Raw genomic sequence first — 18,100 nt, forward strand, 5'->3', positions numbered from 1 at the left:
TTTGTCTTTAAAAATTTATTTTTTAGGTGACTTGGTACACCTTAATCATTACCAAGTGGCGACTCCAATTTCTCATTCAAAAACCTTTTTTAAAAAAAACTATTTTTTGGGTCAAATCGTCGCTTTTTCCCAAGTCCCATTGAGACCCATGTCTTTTCAACTCACAAAAATCATTCTCCAATCACAATTGAATCAAAAACATCTTTCTCAAACCATTTATTTTTATTTATCAAAAAATGGGGCGCGACAGCACCCAAACGAAGTTTAAAAGTGAGACTTTGATCATGCTAAACAAATATGAGAATAAAAGGGAAAACGCTGAGATAATCGTAAATACGTATAACCCCAATCATGGATTTGAAATCATAAAGTAGTAAGGTTAAACATGTCATGAGAAATGTTTAATTGCCTCAAAAGGTAGAAACATATTGAAACAAGATACAAAATACAACGGCCTTTAAGCGAGCGTCACCCTGTCTATCTTTGGCAAAACTATTAAAATAGTTTAAATCGCTAAATTAGTGATTGGCAGAACCCAAAAGTCTTCACTACCTCCCTAGGATCAGTTTCATTTCCAGCACTAGGAGTTTTAGATCTCATGTCCCTTATCAAATATCTTGTCATTCTCCACTCATTCAACCAAGGTAACACACCTAGCCACCGACTCATCCATTCTGTCTTTAATTTCGGCACTAACCTAACAAGTCGGTTCTTAGCTTTTAAAGCTTCTCACTAAGAGCCTTTGTCTCCCTCGCTCCAGAAGTACTTCAACTTCAATTTCAGGAATTCTAGTAGTCTAGGCATCCGCAATTGTCCTCAGTTCTCGATCATCCCTTCGAATCACTCCATTTTCTTCGGATAGCCACTTCAAATGATCGACCACTATTAACACCCCACTATTTGGGCTCGGGCAAGTCCTTTGGAATTCACATGAAGTCCTAGTCCAGTAAATCGGACCATTTATCCAATGCTCTTTTAGTTCACTCTCTCGATAGTGGACCACCGGAAGGCGCCCCCGAGACAATTTAATATCACCATTACCTTCTGTAGTTTACACTTAAGAGTAAAAGCTTAGGTAGGTCCAGATACACGAAATAAACAAGATTTGATCACTTCATACTATCCCACATGAATCACACCATATCAAGACTCCTTGTCATCCACTAATTCGAACTTAGGTTCTAATTTTTCATTTTCACAAGCAGTCACTTAACTTTCAATCAAATTCCACAGTCCGGCATCCTAAACATTTAAGCCTAGGATACACTACAGAGATCTAAAGCCTAAGCTCTGATACCAACTGTGACGCCCCCACTTCTCCCTAAGGCGCACCAAAGGGTATCCGCGGAACGCCTGCCTAGCTCTCGCCAGGACTCAAGCAATAAACGTTCAAGCTTAAAGCTATACTAGATACCACAATCAAATTAGTGCAAATACATATAGTGCGGAAACGTTCATGCTTAACAATATCCATATAGTTCTCAGGGTCACATCACAAGGTACCTATCAGCTTGCCACCCGCACGTCGTGCGTTCATAATACAACTTAAATTCCAAAATATACACCCCATATATCCGAATGATACATTAAACTTCCAAAAGTACAATCATAAAGGGGTCGAGCCAAAATACACTTGAAACCCTAAAACACAATATATCTAAAAGGAGATTTCTCCGCGTTAACTCCATTTCCAGTCCTGTTAAGGAAAACAAATTTACAGGGTGAGCAAAACGCTCGTGAGGCCAAGAACACACATGCAAGCACTTTGTTCAAATAGCAATCCCAAATTCATTAAACAAAACCAGGACATTTCATTAGTCAATCATTCGAGCCGGAAAAGTAAATCAGAAACAATTCAAGGATATAGTAGCTCTCAGGAGTTAAGTTCCACTCGCTCTGTCGATGTCATTCGTATACTTTCCCGCATTGACCCTCCTGTCAACCGGGTTGGTATTTCCATTTCCGTAGATCACCACTTACTTCCCTCCGTCCACCGTACACCCCAAGGGCCCACAAGTCTATTTTTAGGGCGATACTCGACGAGTATGCCAAGCAAGACCTCTTATTAGGTCGAGCTTATAATCTCATGGCTCGCCCAAGTTCCCGACCAAGCCCATTGCCGGCTCGAGTTCAAGGTCGGCCTATGAGTTTGGGCGTCCCCCATTCATTTGAAAGTCGAGGAGGTTCACTCCAACGACATATGTAACCATTACATAGCATTGCATTTCATTCATTCAATACATTTCATTCATTCATTTGAAATCAGGACGGATGCGATAAAGTACACACCCGCCCTTATTTTTAAAATCTCTAATAATTATCACAATTAAGCAAGTATCAAAGATTCACACACTTGACACTCACCGAGCAATTTAATAAAGATTATTCGCTGGAGTTCAAGTGTCCACGGTGAGATCCTCTTGAAGGTCTCCTTGTGTGCCTGGCAGTTAATGGTGGATAATTACTCAAGTATCTCAATTATCAAGTAAGATTGTACATTAGTACAATCTAAGGAATATTTCACAAAAATGAACCTCAATTACTCGTAAATCGAGGTTCAACTTGCGTTTTATTAAGTACAATATTAATTGAGTTTTTATCATGAAAATCGAGGGCAAAACGTTTGAATATTACTAAGAGAATTAAGAGTTTTTGGAAAACTCCTTTGCCTTGAAATTTGAAAAATTCAGTTTTGTTATGAATCTTTGAAAAATCGTAACTCACTCGGTACAAGTCGAGAATTGGAAAACTTTATACCGTTGGAAACCTCTTAGAAAGTACTATAAGTTCCTAGAAGACACTTTTCCATGAATCGAAGTGGAAAGTGCTCAAAAATGAGCTTGAAGGTACAGAATTGGTTCACAAGGCAGAATGAAGTTGGATTTTGGCCAACTTTGAAAATTCGGCACGATTCGTACGTTGCAAACCAGCCTCTGAAATTTGTCACTCAAGTAGTGTTGCAAGTGAAGTTTATAACAAAACAAGCGGATCAAGAATCGGAGTTTCGAGTACCGAGATACGGTAGCTCAAAGTTAGGCAAATTCAAGACTGGAGAAGAATTTCCAGATTTGAACCTCCAACACTAGAAATTTAATTAGGTATCGAAACGAACTTGGATTGATACCAAAATTGGCAGTATTTCGATACTATATGGAAGGTATCTCTCTGTCAATTTTCAGGGAAAAATACCCTCGGGAAGGTGGTGAACTAATCACCCAAAGTTCCGGAAAATTCCTAAGGCAATCTGCCTTTTGACTTTCATTTTCCAAATTCAAATCGTTTAACCAAGAAAGCTATCCAACCATGGTTCATTTGTGAAATAAAGGTCTAAGATACAACCATGATACCTTTGGTAATGGTTTAGCATCAAAATTTCAATTAATAAGATTACTCACGGGTTTTTGTCCGAAACCAGTCCAAATAATACGTTTTTCCAAAACAGGGCAGTCCTCTTATTTTGGTCACAACTCAGTCAATTTAGCTTGGAATTGAGCGTGGTTTATGGCGTTGGAAAATACATTCATAGGACTAAAAGTTCACAGAAGAAATCGTTTCAAAATTTGGCAAGCAACCAGCTCGAAATTGAGCCTCAAGTTGCTGCCTCTACAGACCATTCCAGCAGTTCCGAGAAACAGGACAGTGATCTTAAAACGTTTGGTCCGGCTCACTCACAAAGAATCAGAACATATATTTTATCTCAAATTAAAGCCTGGGATGTCTAGTTTCAAACGCCACTGACGGCACATGATTTCGACATCCGAGGACAGAGTTATAGTCGAAATACCACAGCTGGTCTGAGCCATACGGGAACAGTTTCCAGATTTGCTAGTTTCCCAAAAAAAATTCATTTGCCCAACCAAACCTTATTATTTTTCAATGAAACTTTTCACACATCTAATATAACATATAAGCATCAGGTTCATGCCAATAATTCACCAAAAATTGGCCTTATAGTGGCCGAACAAAACAGGGGTATTTTCGGAAATTTTTGCTTCTTGCACCCAATGAAGTTTCTATCAATTACCCACCACTAATCCATCATTTTAACCACTAAACCAACAATATAACCACCATCAATCATCAAATCAGCAACAACCCAAGTGTGGGAATCCATAGAGCCCACTTTTCAAATTTTACACCAATGTCAAGACACCCATACACATGCAATAGCTTAAAGATGCATTTCTACCATCATAATCCAAGTTTTAAGGTGTAGGATGATGTTATACCTCCTTGGTGTCTTAAACCAGAAATTTTCGGTCCTCTAGTGCTCCAAGAAACCGCGAAAAACTCCTCCTTTTGCTAGCTAGATGAACTCTCCAAGCAACAAACTAAGTGTAGTTCAAATTTGGTGTGAATCTATGAAGGTTTTGTGCAAGAATTGAAGATGAAAATGGCAACTTTGTGTTGTGTTTTTGCTGCAGAGAATTCGGCCAAGAGAGAGACTAAGAGAGAGAGTGTTTGGTCCAAATTTAGCTTCTTAAGGAAGACACAATGTGTGGTGCAAATTATCCCCAAAGTCAACTCTCATTAAGGCTCGTTTGGCACGTTTTAGGCTCGATTTTCTCGCGCGTTTGGTTCACTAGTGCACTAAGCCTCTAATGCATATATATTCATGTAAATATTCTTCACTCTTAATTGTCCCGAAATAAGGGTCTAAAGTCCCTCAAATGAAGTCGCGCGTGTGAAAACGCGTACCGTCAAATTTTAACGCTATAACGCGAAACCTCCGAGAAATTCTTATAACGATTGCACTACTAACTATCACTTGAGTGTTTATTCATAATATTACCTATTTTAGAACCACAGTACAAGTTTCCAGTATTCCAAACTTATTGTGTTTCTACGCGGTAAAATCTCCAAGCACTATTCACTATTTTTACTAAACGCACTCCAAGAAATTAATTTTTGAAACGAGTCACTTTTAAAATATAACGAAGTTATATTATCATGTATTTAGGTCTAATAAGTCTAGAAAATATTTCTCGTGGCAAAAATCCAATTAAATAATTTATTAAGCCATAAATTTAGGTTTAAATAAAATAATAGTTTTTACGAGTCCTCACATGAGTCGAGTATTAACTCCTCAAATCTCCAATAATTGTATCCATACATCTTTTGGAAAACTATCCACGCGTGAGTAGTATATGCTCACTTAGAACTTATTCACCTTTAATTCTCGATTAACTTTTCTTAATCTGCTATTGTCCGTTCTTAATTTCCCAGGATAATCATACTTTCGAATATAATATCACCTCGAAACACTCGTGTTCACTATTTCTCGCCTAACCAATCCTTCCGAAAATTGAAGTTGTTAACAGGACATTTTAAAAACATAATGAAGACATTATTCCATACGAATGGATTTAAAATGGTCGTAATAAATTATTTGGGGAAAACAGGTGGATAAATACTTAATTAAACCATTAATATTCGATAAAATAAGAAATTTTTCGGGTCTTCACATCCTCCCCTCCTTAACAGAATTTCGTCCTCGAAATTCACACCTGAGGAAATATCATTCCCCTCATGGTTAAGCCTATCAGATCGATCACCAACTTACGTTCTTCCAACTTATGCATGACAGATTCCATTCTTTCGACTAGCAATCAAACCCTTTTTTTTTTTTTTTAGGCGTTTCAACTTCCGAGTCATAGAGCAACTTAATCGGCCTCATGTCTACCTCATATAGGCAATATCTTAACTTCTTTAAAGCAAATATTGTAGTTATTTACTCCCAATCAGGAGTTGGCTACTTCATCTCGTAATATTTTAACTTCCTAGAGGCATATACAAACACCTTTTCATGTTTTATTAATATACATTCTAAACCATCCTTTGAGTCATCTGTAAAAAGCACAAGATTACCCCCTACACCTATACACCAATTAACATTCTTCATCTCAAGATTTTTCCTTATATTTAGAACCTCAAATGGTTTGCCAAGTCTTGCACTCTTACAAAAATCCTTGATAAACCAAAGGTAGTATTCGACTAACTCCGAGAATTCCAAATTTCAATATGCTTTTCTGGTCGTTTCCTCTTATACAATCTTTCATTTTAGCTGAGTCAATAATAATTCCTTCCTTAGATACTGTATAACGTAGAAAGATTATTTCTTCCAATCGAACTCACAGTTATTGAACTTAACAAAAGTTGGCGTTCTCTCGAGGTTCGTAAAATTACCATCAAGTGTCTTTCATGACCTTCTCAACACTAGAGTATATCGATATATCATCAATAAATGCCTCCACTGATTTGTCCAAATACGGTTTAACTCCGATACCTTGGGTCCATAAATACTTCTAGTGCATCTGTCAACTCGAAGGGTGTACCGAAAATTTTAGAGTGTCCATGTCTTAATTTGAAAGTGGTATTAACCACATTAGTTCCTAGGGTTCCCAAATGGGTAATATCTCTTCTTTAAATCCAACTTAAATAGGATCACGGCTCCTTACAAATTATTGAATTCTTATCCATGTAAGAAAAATGGTGGTTGCTCTTAATGGTCACATCGCTCCAGACTCCATAATCTATCAATACATAGCTTCTAGCCTTCATTCCAAATACGATATCTAGTCCTTAATCGTTATGCACATTGAATCCATTAATTATTTCCTTTCACTAACTCACATCCTCCGATTTTAATATCTCAAATTGGCATTTCAATCATTGAATTCCATTTCAACACTAAGTCCTCACTTCGATCCCGATCTCTAGTCACTATCAAGACCTCAGGTGGTCTATATTCTCAAGAAAAATCTCGATCACATCCAATACCTTTCGTGTCTTATTATAATTCTAAGGGCGTGGAACAGGATTTAAACATACGCGTAGGTCATAAAAACAATTAAAAGCGAAGTAAATTTTCATGAGTCATAAAGATCATAATAATTACATCCAGTTGGAAGAGGTTTATGGACTCCTCTCAAAAAGGAAAGGAGAAACGACAGGATTGTAGCAAAACATGTCAAGTTGTCAGGATACAAAACAACAAAAGACTTTTTCTCTTTTCAAAAGATCACAACCTCCAAAGGTGCTAGCCTAGTCTAGGGTAAAACTACAACCTCTATTCCTCGAGTGAAGTCAAACCATCTCAATCTGTGAAACCTTCACTACTAGGACCCCGTTCATAGCCATTAGTACTAATTACTCCCATCTGGCACTTGATCGCTTTGCGGTGGACCTAGTTGGCTATTGAGTACTTCCTCTTTTTAAAAGTTTTAGGGCAATCTGAAATCCTATGCTTGGTACTACCGCACCCCAGACACTTTCCTTGCTTCATCCAGCACTCGGCCTCAACGTGGTTAACCTTGCCGCAGTATCCGCAATGTGCATGAGAAGTGGCGGCTTGGCCAGTTCGAGGCTTTTCTTTGCATTTCTTCTCTAATCCTACATTTTGGCGTAGTAATTCAATTTTCTCTGCATATTCTTGTTTCCACCGTTCTTCCCAGTAGTCAGCTAATTTCCTTTGAAATTCTACCTCGTTTCGAAGAAGGTTCAATTCCTTACGCATTTCTTCCAAAGTTGTCATCTTACCAGTTGGCTTAAGTCAAATGCTAACCTGTCAGGCAAATCGAAGGATCAAAAGAGTAGCCATGCATAATGGAAGTTCGAGCCAGATTACTCTTTCATTCTTTTGTTTATAGGTCACCCCGAAATATAAATCTTAGTTATTCTCTGCCGAACATGGGTGAGTTCTTAAGTCTCCATAAAATTACTACCATTAATTCCAATTACAACCAGATACGGGGACTCTATTCCTTGATATAAAGTTTTTCGTGTCTTACTTCAATCTTCGATATTTGTCTATGAAGTTTGTTCGAAAAGAGATCAAAATCTCGCAGTCCCATTAGTGCCTTATGTATCTTTTCAAATCAATCTTACTGTTTCAAGGTTAGGTCCCCTGTGAAACCTAGATAGACGACCTCCAAGAATCATTTCATTTTCACACCTCTCCTGGTCCTTAGGTTGGCTTATTGGTCCGGAGCTTTGGTACTCAACCAACTGTTCTAGGATATCAGTCGTATGGCCAATAGTAGGAGCTATGTAAGTGTTCTCCTTTATTTCTAGGGTTTCGGTTCAATCCAGCAATCGTTCCCTAACTATCCCCTGGAGCTTGGGGTGGTCTAACCCCCTCGCCCTCAATCCCTTTTTGCTTATTTGGTCACTCGTAACTTTAACAGTCATATAAACATGGTATGAAATGAACGCACCTGTAGACACCAAATTTTGAATAATTTTATGTAGCATCTATTTCTTGATTTTCATTTTATATTGCTTGCATTTTAGTTCGTTATTGTGTGTTTTGCACTATTAGTTGTTATGATATTTTGGTTTTATTCATTTTCACCCTTTTAGTTGACCTATTTCATTTGCTATTTATTCTTATTTACTTTTACTTTTAGTTTTTAGTTTTAGCTTTTAAGTTTAAGATTAGCATAGAGTTTTTAGAAAAAAGAAAAGGAAAGCATCAAAAATATGTTTTAGTCATTTTGTTTTTATTCAATGCTTTCTCGAAGGAAAAATGAAAATGAAAATTATAAAAAAGGGAGAAAAGAGAAAATTAAAGGAAAAGAAGAAAAAGAAGAAAAATTCAAAAGAAAAATAAAAATAAAAATAAATAGGCTTTAGTTGGATTTGAAAAATGAAAAAAGGAAAAAAAGGAAAATTTGTTCACAAAAATATGTTTATTTCTATTAAATTCAGCTTTTTGGCATTTTTAAGTTATTTTTAAAAAAAAAAAGTGAAAAATGAGAAAAATGAAAAAATGGAAAATTGCATTTTTTGTTGTTTTTAGTTTATTTTTATCTAATGTTAATTAAGTTGTTTTCATCATTCATTATTATTGTTTTATTATTATCATTTTTGTTGTTTAATTAATTAATTAAAAAAATTTATAAAAAAAAAAAAAAAACGTCGCGGCATGCACGCTGCAATTTTTTGCAGCGTGCAAAGGACAGCCTCAACAGCCATTGGATGGCTGGATATGAAGGCGAGAGGTAAGCCTTCATCCTCACCATTGAGGTGAGGGTTTAGGAGATTGGGAAGTGGTTATAAAATGGATAAGAAGGCTCAGCCGTAAGGGAGAGAGAGAAGGGAACGGCTGAAAATCTGGGGAGAGAAAAGAACAGAAAACAGCGGCCGAGAGAAAGGGTGGGCTTAGGTGGAATCTGGAAAACAAAGAGAAAGCAAGAGAGACTGAGAAAAGGATTACAGACGGCTAAAGGAAAGTATAAGGAGGGCTGAGAAAGAATTGAGAAGGAGAGCGAGAGAGAGAGTTTTTTTGGGAAGATAACGGCTGAGTGAGAAAAATCTGAAGGCTTTTAACGGCTGGGGTTTGGTGAATGGGCTGGAGAGGAAACCAGAAAAGAGACAAGCGGAGGACTTGACGGCTGAACAAATCAGAGGAGAGGAAGAGCTTCAGGCGGAAAAAAAAAGAAAAAGAAAAAGGAAAAAGTCACTGGAGCTGTTCATCCTTACGTCCGTCACTGCCTTCATCGAGGGAAAGCATCATCACTGTAAGTTGCGCCTTCTTCCCTTTAAGTCATTGAATCTTGTCCTTAGTTTGTGAGTTAGAAACCACAGATCTTCATAGTTGTATGCTGGGCATGATCGGGTAAATGAGCTGTGATTCCAGTGGCTCTGTTTAGAATTTGTGTGCTTTTATGAACTAAAAGCTGTTGGCTTTCGTGTCTCCTCTCTTGCGTACAAAAATGAAATGAATGGCATCTACGGTTTCTCCTTCTGTGATTTTTGATAAGCCTCAAAGATTGGATTTTTATGGCTGAAGTTATGTCTTGGCTAACGTATGTTTTATGTGATGTTCGACTGCGATGTTGGGTCCAAGATTAGTAGACATTCAAGTCATTTTTATTTGGTACCTAAAAATTTTGCTGGATGTCCTTTTCCTTTCTGTCTCGAGCTCTTGCATTTAGGATTTGAAGCATATTAGAACTTGCTTTTTGGTCTTGTTCCTCCTATTGTGTTTTGCTTGAATCAAGTCTGCAGACAGTCATTTGGCTGGTGAAGCATGTGAACGTCCATGCCCATTCTCTGCTCCTAAGCATGCCTGATTTGCTAAAATCTTTGTCACGGTTTTGTCTCGAAAAATGCAAAAGAAAAACCTATACTTTGAGGTTTTTATTCTAGTTTTGAATGGGTAAAGTATTAAATGATTGAATAAAAAAGGAAATCTGCATGTGCTAAACTCCCGGGATCATGGAAAAATCGCATGCTTGATGATCCTCCTGCTTGTCTTAGTTTTTGCCTTGGACTGAGTTTCTGCGCATACAAACCTGCTGCGCATACAAACCTGCTGCAACAAGCCACGCTTGAAGCGAGCTTGGCAACAAAAGGCAACAGTATCTGTGGATATTCGTGGCAGCTTTGGCTGAGTTGCATGAGTTTTTGGGGGGTGGTTTTGCTGCTCTTTTTGTTGCATATTCAGTTTTGTTGTGTTAATCAAAGTATCCAGATGTTAAATGTGGTCAAGTGATAGTCTTTGCTGGTTTTGTTTGAAGTTTACTTGAAACCTGCATTTGAAAGCTTGAAGTTGCAAAAATTCTGGATGAATATTGCCGCAAGCTTCACCTTTCTCTTTTGCTGCATCTCATGCTTGGCTGTTTTCTTTTACCTGCATTTTCTGATTAAAGCCTCAGCCATCCATTTTTTTTTTGCTAGCTGGGTTTGCATGTTTTGAGGTGTTGGGGTACGGGTTGAAAAGGAATTGGACAAGAGTGTTGGGTGTGTATGTTTAGGGGCTGAAATGTTTGAATCACGTTCAAGTGCTTGCTGGAAAAGAACAAACCATCTTTTTCGTATGAGCTTTATTCCAGATTTTTGCATCAGCTCGTTTTACGTCTCTTGCTGGTTTGGAGGTTTAAAATTATATGTCTTGTTGTTTGGTTTCAAATCATGATTTTGGCTAAAAAATTTTCAAGCAAAGCTGTGCGCTTTGGGTCCTAAATCTTGCATGAAATCTGCATTGCATTTGAAAGCTTAAAGGTTGCCGAAGCAACATTGGCTGGAAAATTGCAGAAATCTCAGTTTCTTCATGAGCCTTGCATGAAAGCTTTTTTCCAGATTTTGCATAACCTTCTTCTAAGTTGTTACATGCAAGTTGAGTTGTTGAATCCATTGGTTTGTTTTGCACAAATCCATTTGGGGTTAAAATGCTTTGTACAAATGAAAGATTGCTGAAGGAATGGCTGCTGGAAAATTGCAAAATATAAGCTACGTAACTTTGCATGAATTCTGCATGGAAAACTTTCAAAATTGGCTTTTGCCCCCCCAAGTCCCTTTTTGTTCTACTAAGGCCCAAGTAGTTGGAACATTTAATCAATTTGATCCTTCTAAGTTTCTCTTTGTGCCACAAAAGCCCAAGCATGTTTTAGTATCTTGTAATTAAGTCCTAAAATTATTGCAACTTCAATCATTATTTGGCTTTTTTCTTTATTTTTGGAATCTTTGAAGTGCTTAAACGATTTATTTGGACTTGAATGTTTGAGTAATGCTTGTTTTGGGTCTTTAGTAGATGCTATATTTGGAAATTGAACGGGTTATTCCGTTTTGTTGGTCTTTAAGCACTTTTTGAGCTCATTCAAGTTGCAATTAGGTGGGTTTTGGTGTTTTTGCTTATACTTTACTTTTAAATTGATGCCTTGACCCCTTTATTGTTTTGAAGCCATTTTCCTTCATTTGCTTACCATTAGGAGAAGGTATAATTTCTCTTATCTTTGTTTGTCTCTCCTACGTGCTCCTACGTGTTACGTGAATATGCATGTCTACTTTGCTTTTCTTAATTCCTTGCATATATTTCATTTACTTTTACTTTTATTTAAGTTATTCATTATGGGGTATGTGTACACCTCTTGGCTTGTAATAGATAGGGCATAGCAAGTAATTTGGTCCATTTTCCCTTTCCCTTTTGTTTTAGTTAGCAAATGTAATGGTTGCATGCCTATGTGTTATATGTTAAATGCTTTATTAGGATTTTACATCTAGTCAAGCATGCTAAGTGTTATGTGCTACGTGTTTATAAGTGATTCGCATGTCTACTCGCTTTTTGTAGTATAGATGAATGGAATGGATGAATGTACGTCACCACACTAGTCCAACGCTAGTTGTGGCTTCTTTTATCGTTTCCACTAGTCCAACGCTAGTCGGAATTCATAGAATGGGCTAGTCCAATGCTAGACCCAATAGGTTCTTTTTTCCTTTTTTCATTAAGTGCATGATCACCACATATCACGCATTTTTCCTTAGTTTGTCATTTGGTATGTTCCTCAAACCCCTTCCCCTTCATTTTAGGACTTGCATCTCATGCTAGTTAGGGTTCATTTTCGTGAAAATCCCTTCCGATAAGGGAAACGAGCGAGTGTGGCTACTCGATAGCCTTAGCACGCTAGTTTCACCTTCTAATCAAAGGGAAAATCGAAGTCGAAAAGTTAGGAGTCAACCCCCGTACCCGACTTGTTGCATTCCTCTAGGGTCATACTTTCATTTTTATCACCTACATACTATTTTAACCACATTTTTTCACATTTCTTAAACCATACTTTCTCACTACATTTTTCTCATCACGTGCTCAATTTCACCTCACAAATGGAATTCCACCTTACCTTATATATCTATTATTCTATTTTTACACACTTGCACACAAAAAACATTTGAATTTTATACAATTTCACACATGCACCTTTTTATACATTCGCACACTTGCACTTACATTTCTTGCATCTTTCATACACTTTCACACTTGCACACTTAAATTTGAACTCTCATTTGCATTAATCGACCTCTATGAGGTTTTCCTTTGTTGGCCGCCACAATTCATGTGGTTTGGGACCAAAAGCCTCACAAGAGACATCGTAGAATTTAGGATTGCATTTTCCTTTCCGTTTTGCATTCATATAGTCATATCCAACGTGCAATACATACATTGGGTAGAAAATTAGGAAAGGTAAGGTTAAGTCGCGCAACTAGCCTTGGCTAGGTCAAAGGGGTGCCTTGGATTCTATCCTTGCCTTCCCCTTTGTCAAACGTGACTCCCGAACCTTTTTCTTTGGCTTACGTGGACTAGGAGTCGTTTTTTAAAAGGGTTTTACTACTTTGTCTTTAAAAATTTATTTTTTAGGTGACTTGGTACACCTTAATCATTACCAAGTGGCGACTCCAATTTCTCATTCAAAAACCTTTTTAAAAAAAAACTATTTTTTGGGTCAAATCGTCGCTTTTTCCCAAGTCCCATTGAGACCCATGTCTTTTCAACTCACAAAAATCATTCTCCAATCACAATTGAATCAAAAACATCTTTCTCAAACCATTTATTTTTATTTATCAAAAAATGGGGCGCGACAGCACCCAAACGAAGTTTAAAAGTGAGACTTTGATCATGCTAAACAAATATGAGAATAAAAGGGAAAACGCTGAGATAATCGTAAATACGTATAACCCCAATCATGGATTTGAAATCATAAAGTAGTAAGGTTAAACATGTCATGAGAAATGTTTAATTGCCTCAAAAGGTAGAAACATATTGAAACAAGATACAAAATACAACGGCCTTTAAGCGAGCGTCACCCTGTCTATCTTTGGCAAAACTATTAAAATAGTTTAAATCGCTAAATTAGTGATTGGCAGAACCCAAAAGTCTTCACTACCTCCCTAGGATCAGTTTCATTTCCAGCACTAGGAGTTTTAGATCTCATGTCCCTTATCAAATATCTTGTCATTCTCCACTCATTCAACCAAGGTAACACACCTAGCCACCGACTCATCCATTCTGTCTTTAATTTCGGCACTAATCTAACAAGTCGGTTCTTAGCTTTTAAAGCTTCTCACTAAGAGCCTTTGTCTCCCTCGCTCCAGAAGTACTTCAACTTCAATTTCAGGAATTCTAGTAGTCTAGGCATCCGCAATTGTCCTCAGTTCTCGATCATCCCTTCGAATCACTCCATTTTCTTCGGATAGCCACTTCAAATGATCGACCACTATTAACACCCCACTATTTGGGCTCGGGCAAGTCCTTTGGAATTCACATGAAGTCCTAGTCCAGTAAATCGGACCATTTATCCAATGCTCTTTTAGTTCACTCTCTCGATAGTGGACCACCGGAAGGCGCCCCCGAGACAATTTAATATCACCATTACCTTCTGTAGTTTACACTTAAGAGTAAAAGCTTAGGTAGGTCCAGATACACGAAATAAACAAGATTTGATCACTTCATACTATCCCACATGAATCACACCATATCAAGACTCCTTGTCATCCACTAATTCGAACTTAGGTTCTAATTTTTCATTTTCACAAGCAGTCACTTAACTTTCAATCAAATTCCACAGTCCGGCATCCTAAACATTTAAGCCTAGGATACACTACAGAGATCTAAAGCCTAAGCTCTGATACCAACTGTGACGCCCCCACTTCTCCCTAAGGCGCACCAAAGGGTATCCGCGGAACGCCTGCCTAGCTCTCGCCAGGACTCAAGCAATAAACGTTCAAGCTTAAAGCTATACTAGATACCACAATCAAATTAGTGCAAATACATATAGTGCGGAAACGTTCATGCTTAACAATATCCATATAGTTCTCAGGGTCACATCACAAGGTACCTATCAGCTTGCCACCCGCACGTCGTGCGTTCATAATACAACTTAAATTCCAAAATATACACCCCATATATCCGAATGATACATTAAACTTCCAAAAGTACAATCATAAAGGGGTCGAGCCAAAATACACTTGAAACCCTAAAACACAATATATCTAAAAGGAGATTTCTCCGCGTTAACTCCATTTCCAGTCCTGTTAAGGAAAACAAATTTACAGGGTGAGCAAAACGCTCGTGAGGCCAAGAACACACATGCAAGCACTTTGTTCAAATAGCAATCCCAAATTCATTAAACAAAACCAGGACATTTCATTAGTCAATCATTCGAGCCGGAAAAGTAAATCAGAAACAATTCAAGGATATAGTAGCTCTCAGGAGTTAAGTTCCACTCGCTCTGTCGATGTCATTCGTATACTTTCCCGCATTGACCCTCCTGTCAACCGGGTTGGTATTTCCATTTCCGTAGATCACCACTTACTTCCCTCCGTCCACCGTACACCCCAAGGGCCCACAAGTCTATTTTTAGGGCGATACTCGACGAGTATGCCAAGCAAGACCTCTTATTAGGTCGAGCTTATAATCTCATGGCTCGCCCAAGTTCCCGACCAAGCCCATTGCCGGCTCGAGTTCAAGGTCGGCCTATGAGTTTGGGCGTCCCCCATTCATTTGAAAGTCGAGGAGGTTCACTCCAACGACATATGTAACCATTACATAGCATTGCATTTCATTCATTCAATACATTTCATTCATTCATTTGAAATCAGGACGGATGCGATAAAGTACACACCCGCCCTTATTTTTAAAATCTCTAATAATTATCACAATTAAGCAAGTATCAAAGATTCACACACTTGACACTCACCGAGCAATTTAATAAAGATTATTCGCTGGAGTTCAAGTGTCCACGGTGAGATCCTCTTGAAGGTCTCCTTGTGTGCCTGGCAGTTAATGGTGGATAATTACTCAAGTATCTCAATTATCAAGTAAGATTGTACATTAGTACAATCTAAGGAATATTTCACAAAAATGAACCTCAATTACTCGTAAATCGAGGTTCAACTTGCGTTTTATTAAGTACAATATTAATTGAGTTTTTATCATGAAAATCGAGGGCAAAACGTTTGAATATTACTAAGAGAATTAAGAGTTTTTGGAAAACTCCTTTGCCTTGAAATTTGAAAAATTCAGTTTTGTTATGAATCTTTGAAAAATCGTAACTCACTCGGTACAAGTCGAGAATTGGAAAACTTTATACCGTTGAAAACCTCTTAGAAAGTACTATAAGTTCCTAGAAGACACTTTTCCATGAATCGAAGTGGAAAGTGCTCAAAAATGAGCTTGAAGGTACAGAATTGGTTCACAAGGCAGAATGAAGTTGGATTTTGGCCAACTTTGAAAATTCGGCACGATTCGTACGTTGCAAACCAGCCTCTGAAATTTGTCACTCAAGTAGTGTTGCAAGTGAAGTTTATAACAAAACAAGCGGATCAAGAATCGGAGTTTCGAGTACCGAGATACGGTAGCTCAAAGTTAGGCAAATTCAAGACTGGAGAAGAATTTCCAGATTTGAACCTCCAACACTAGAAATTTAATTAGGTATCGAAACGAACTTGGATTGATACCAAAATTGGCAGTATTTCGATACTATATGGAAGGTATCTCTCTGTCAATTTTCAGGGAAAAATACCCTCGGGAAGGTGGTGAACTAATCACCCAAAGTTCCAGAAAATTCCTAAGGCAATCTGCCTTTTGACTTTCATTTTCCAAATTCAAATCGTTTAACCAAGAAAGCTATCCAACCATGGTTCATTTGTGAAATAAAGGTCTAAGATACAACCATGATACCTTTGGTAATGGTTTAGCATCAAAATTTCAATTAATAAGATTACTCACGGGTTTTTGTCCGAAACCAGTCCAAATAATACGTTTTTCCAAAACAGGGCAGTCCTCTTATTTTGGTCACAACTCAGTCAATTTAGCTTGGAATTGAGCGTGGTTTATGGCGTTGGAAAATACATTCATAGGACTAAAAGTTCACAGAAGAAATCGTTTCAAAATTTGGCAAGCAACCAGCTCGAAATTGAGCCTCAAGTTGCTGCCTCTACAGACCATTCCAGCAGTTCCGAGAAACAGGACAGTGATCTTAAAACGTTTGGTCCGGCTCACTCACAAAGAATCAGAACATATATTTTATCTCAAATTAAAGCCTGGGATGTCTAGTTTCAAACGCCACTGACGGCACATGATTTCGACATCCGAGGACAGAGTTATAGTCGAAATACCACAGCTGGTCTGAGCCATACGGGAACAGTTTCCAGATTTGCTAGTTTCCCAAAAAAAATTCATTTGCCCAACCAAACCTTATTATTTTTCAATGAAACTTTTCACACATCTAATATAACATATAAGCATCAGGTTCATGCCAATAATTCACCAAAAATTGGCCTTATAGTGGCCGAACAAAACAGGGGTATTTTCGGAAATTTTTGCTTCTTGCACCCAATGAAGTTTCTATCAATTACCCACCACTAATCCATCATTTTAACCACTAAACCAACAATATAACCACCATCAATCATCAAATCAGCAACAACCCAAGTGTGGGAATCCATAGAGCCCACTTTTCAAATTTTACACCAATGTCAAGACACCCATACACATGCAATAGCTTAAAGATGCATTTCTACCATCATAATCCAAGTTTTAAGGTGTAGGATGATGTTATACCTCCTTGGTGTCTTAAACCAGAAATTTTCGGTCCTCTAGTGCTCCAAGAAACCGCGAAAAACTCCTCCTTTTGCTAGCTAGATGAACTCTCCAAGCAACAAACTAAGTGTAGTTCAAATTTGGTGTGAATCTATGAAGGTTTTGTGCAAGAATTGAAGATGAAAATGGCAACTTTGTGTTGTGTTTTTGCTGCAGAGAATTCGGCCAAGAGAGAGACTAAGAGAGAGAGTGTTTGGTCCAAATTTAGCTTCTTAAGGAAGACACAATGTGTGGTGCAAATTATCCCCAAAGTCAACTCTCATTAAGGCTCGTTTGGCACGTTTTAGGCTCGATTTTCTCGCGCGTTTGGTTCACTAGTGCACTAAGCCTCTAATGCATATATATTCATGTAAATATTCTTCACTCTTAATTGTCCCGAAATAAGGGTCTAAAGTCCCTCAAATGAAGTCGCGCGTGTGAAAACGCGTACCGTCAAATTTTAACGCTATAACGCGAAACCTCCGAGAAATTCTTATAACGATTGCACTACTAACCATCACTTGAGTGTTTATTCATAATATTACCTATTTTAGAACCACAGTACAAGTTTCCAGTATTCCAAACTTATTGTGTTTCTACGCGGTAAAATCTCCAAGCACTATTCACTATTTTTACTAAACGCACTCCAAGAACTTAATTTTTGAAACGAGTCACTTTTAAAATATAACGAAGTTATATTATCATGTATTTAGGTCTAATAAGTCTAGAAAATATTTCTCG

General features: G+C 37.7%; 2 long non-coding RNA genes across 2 annotated transcripts; both read right to left on the minus strand.

Moving 5' to 3' along the window:
- Positions 1-1,411: 1,411 nt before the first annotated feature.
- Positions 1,412-4,283, minus strand: LOC140015584 (uncharacterized). The gene is made up of 2 exons (XR_011822230.1): positions 4,230-4,283; positions 1,412-1,696 (listed from the first exon to the last, which is right to left on the minus strand). It is a non-coding gene; the product is annotated as an uncharacterized lncRNA (long non-coding RNA).
- A 10,240-nt stretch (positions 4,284-14,523) lies between these two features.
- LOC140015587 (uncharacterized) lies at positions 14,524-17,395 on the minus strand. The gene is made up of 2 exons (XR_011822231.1): positions 17,342-17,395; positions 14,524-14,808 (listed from the first exon to the last, which is right to left on the minus strand). It is a non-coding gene; the product is annotated as an uncharacterized lncRNA (long non-coding RNA).
- Between the last annotated feature and the right edge of the window lie 705 nt (positions 17,396-18,100).

This window comes from Coffea arabica, chromosome 10c, assembly GCF_036785885.1.
Source record: "Coffea arabica cultivar ET-39 chromosome 10c, Coffea Arabica ET-39 HiFi, whole genome shotgun sequence".
Lineage (NCBI taxonomy): Eukaryota > Viridiplantae > Streptophyta > Magnoliopsida > Gentianales > Rubiaceae > Coffea > Coffea arabica.